A 3,875-nucleotide genomic window follows, 5' to 3' on the forward strand; every position below is an offset into this window, starting at 1 on the left:
AACCCCGTCTCCACTAAAAATACAAAAATTAGTCAGGCATGGTGGCACGCGCCTGTGGTCCCAGCTACTCGGGAGGCTGAGGCAGAAGAATCGCTTGAACCCAGGAGGCGGAGGTTGTAGTGAGTCGAGATTGCACCACTGCACTCCAGCCTGGCGACAGAGCAAGACTCCGTCTCAAAAAGAAAAAAAAAAAAGGATTGATACTTGATACCGATTTTAATTTTGTTTGTTTTTTTAGACAGGGTCTCGCTCCATTACCCGGGATGGAGTGCAGTGGCTCAAGCGTATTATAGCTCACTGCTAATTTTAAAATTCTTTTCCTGGGGAGGTTGGGGGCTGTGGGGAGTGTCATCTCCTTATGTCGCCCAGGCTGGTCTCAAACTCCCGGACTCAAGTGATCTTCTCGCCTTGGCTTCCTGAAGAGCTGAAACTACAGGTGTGAGCCACCCTACCCGGGGTAACGTGATACTACTGTGTTACATTCATATAATGTGTAATGATCAAATCAGGGTAATTGGAATAGCTGTCACGTCAAGCACTGATCATTTCTTTGTATTAGGAGCATTTCAAATATTTTCTTCTAGTTATTTTGAAAGATGCAGTATATAGGCATATTGAGTGAATAAAAAAATAAGTAATAAAAAAAGAAATATACAGTAAATTCTCGTTAGCTATAATCACCCTACTGTTCTTCCGAAAACTGGATCTAACAGCATTTTTTAACCCATTCTGTGTTAGCGTTTTAAAAACTCTCAAAAGCACCTCTTATTTGTGATATAACTGGCGAATGATCGCTGCCGAGAACCGAAAGAACCATCTTTCATTCTACTGTCCAATCATCGTCTTTTCTTCCACCAAAACTATTTACGTGCGACCCAGATGGGACTCGAACCCACAATCCCCAGCTCCGGAGGCTGATGCCTTATCCATTAGGCCACTGGGTCACCACAGGCTCCGGCTTCTCACACCCTCTCCTTACGCGATGCCATCATCATGCCCCGCCCACGCGCAGCGGTCTCGCGCGAGCGGCAAGTGATTTGGCAGCCGCCGCAGCATCGCGCGCCTGCGCCTTTCTGCGTCGTCGACCCCGTCCGCCGCCTGGGCCTCCCGCGGGCCTGCGCCGTGGGCCCGGAGCGACCATGGCAACTCGGGACCTTCAGCGTCCTTCTGCCGGGTGACTGCATGGCATCTAAGCTGCTGGGTTTGGACGCTAGCCTTCCTGTCGGGTTCTTCTCCAAAAGCTCTTAACTCTGGTTGTCCATTGGCCTCACCTGGGGAACTTTCAACAAGGTTCCAGTGCCTGCCCCATCCCATTCTAGTTCAGTTGACTTGGGGGAACCTGGGCGCCTTCATTTTACAAACTTCCCCGCGACTTTCCGCAGTGCAGGCGGCGTTGAGAGCCGCTGCAGATCGCAAGATCCTTCCGCAGCCTCCCTCTCCCGCCAACTTTCTTGTCCCTGTTTTCTCTTTTCTTTCCCGCGTTTATTCAGCAGAGATTAATGTCATAACCTGTTATATGCTGGGAACTGTTGGGTTCCTGAGTGAACAGGCTTTACCACCTCACGAGAACTTCAGATCTGCCCTCTGTCCCTACGGCCCTTCACCCTCAGCCGTTTTCCTCCCCTCGACTCTTCCTTCCCCCTGGAATAAAGGGAAAATGAACATAACAAGGTCCCTAAATGCAAATAGTAAGATGTTCACCAGGGCCGGGCGCGGTGGCCCACGCCTATAATCCCAGCACTTTGGGAGGCCGAGGCGGGTGGATCACGAGGTCAAGAGATCGAGACCATCCTGGTCAACATGGTGAAACCCCGTCTCTACTAAAAATACAAAAAATTAGCTGGGCATGGTGGCGCGCGCCTGTAGTCCCAGCTACTCAGGAGGCTGAGACAGGAGAATTGCTTGAACCCAGGAGGCGGAGGTTGTGGTGAGCCGAGATCGTGCCATTGCACTCCAGTCTGGGTAAAACAAGAGCAAAAACTCCGTCTCAAAAAAAAAAAAAAGATGTTCACCAACATCCTGAAGTTAAGTTTTGAGTAATGACTTTTCTGGTGCCATGCACAGTATCTATGCTTGTTGCATGCAAAGATGCTGCATTTGTGATTTTTACAATATACAATTTCATTTTCTTCTTAGACACATAACACTTGTTCTTCACAAGTTTGTATGAAATATGGGTAAGCCGGCCGGGCGTGGTGGCTCATGCCAGTAATCCCAGCACTTTGGGAGGCCGAGGTGAGCGGATTACCTGAGGTCAGCAGTCCGAGATCAGCCTGGCCAACGTGGTGAAATCCCCTCTCTACTAAAAGTGCAAAGAAATTAGCCGGGCGTTGTGGTGTGCGCCTGTAATCCCAGCTGCTAGGGAGGCTGAGGCAGGAGAATTGCTTGAGCCTGAAAGGCAGAGGTTGCAGTGAGCCGAGATGGCGCCACTGCACTCCAGTCTGAGCAACAGAGCAAGACCCCGTCGCGGGGTGGGGGGAAGAAAATCGAAATTGACTCTAATTTTATCAGTCGGAGTTAACCACTACTACAAAATATATTAACATTTTGGTGCCTATCTTTCTAATCTAGTCTGTGTGTGAGATATCACTTAACTGTTTTGTTTCCCTTGGCCTGTGAACTCTGAGGCATTCAGGAAATGGGAGGCTGAGGCAGGAGGGTAAAGTTTTCCTTTTCATTTCATGAAAACAGGTTATTTACTGCGTTGACATTTGCACCGATGATGCAGAAGCATTAGCGGGTGAAATAGCAAATTTAAGGCAGTTGGACTAAATTAATAATAGCTATATTCTTTACCTTCCTGCACTGATAGGGGGAAGAAGCCAGGTTTACTGAAGCATGTCCTTGGTGACGCTGTAAGAATAACTAAGTGTATTAAGTTTCAACGCTTGAGTGCACATCTTTTTAATATTTTCTTTGACAGCAGGAAGTATGCATAAGTCACCTCTACACATACTGAAATACAATGGTTGCTGCTTGAGGAGAACACTTAATGGGATGTCTGAGTTGCACACTGAACTAGCTGCTTTTCCGTGAAACCGAATTTTCACTTGAAGGAACAACTGACAGACAAACTAGATCATTCAGAGTCCGGCACTTGGCAGATATTTTTAGAAAATGAACAAAGTAGGCCGGGTGCGGTGGCTCACGCCTATAATCGCAGTACTTTGGGAGGCCGAGGCAGGTAGATCACGAGGTCAAGAGATCGAGACCATCCTGGTCAACATGGTGAAACCCTGTCTCTACTAAAAATACAAAAATTAGCTGGGCATGGTGGCGCGCGCCTGTAGTCCCAGCTACTCGGGAGGCTGAGTCAGGAGAATTGCTTGGAACCTGGGAGGCGGAGGTTGCCGTGAGCCGAGATTGCGCCATTGCACTCCAGCCTGGGTAACAAGAGCGAAACTCCGTCTCAAAAAAAAAAAGAAAATGAACAAAGTGAGCATGTCACTTCAAGGAAAATAATTTGCACTGTTTGTGGCTAATAAAACAACTTAAACTTTCTTTTCTTTTTTTTTTTTTTTTTGTGATGGAGTTTTGCTCGTCTTGCCCAGGCTGGAGTGCAGTGGGGCGGTGGGACGATCTCGGCTCACTGCAACCTCCGCCTCCCGGATTCAAGAGATTCTCCTGCTTCAGCCTCCTGAGTAGCTGGGATCACAGGCATGTGCCACCACACCCAGCTAATTTTTTCTATTTTTAGTAGAGACCCCCCTGGGTTTCATCATGTTGGCCAGGCTGGTCTCAAACTTCTGACCCCGGGTCATCCACTCACCTCAGCCTCTCAAAGTGCAGGAATTACAGGTGTGAGCCACCACTCCCAGCCACAACTTAAACTTTCAAGGGAAAATTTAAAAGCTTGAAACCTTGTATCCCGCACT

The 3,875-nt window shown here is 48.3% G+C and overlaps 1 non-coding gene across 1 annotated transcript; it reads right to left on the reverse strand.

The window, feature by feature from the left end:
* Positions 1–871: 871 nt before the first annotated feature.
* TRNAR-CCG (transfer RNA arginine (anticodon CCG)) lies at positions 872–944 on the reverse strand. Its single transcript has one exon. It is a non-coding gene; the product is annotated as a tRNA-Arg (tRNA).
* Between the last annotated feature and the right edge of the window lie 2,931 nt (positions 945–3,875).

Source organism: Aotus nancymaae, unplaced genomic scaffold (genome assembly GCF_030222135.1).
Source record: "Aotus nancymaae isolate 86718 unplaced genomic scaffold, 86718_ANA_hifiasm-v0.15.2.pri h1tg000089l, whole genome shotgun sequence".
Taxonomy (NCBI): Eukaryota; Metazoa; Chordata; class Mammalia; order Primates; family Aotidae; genus Aotus; species Aotus nancymaae.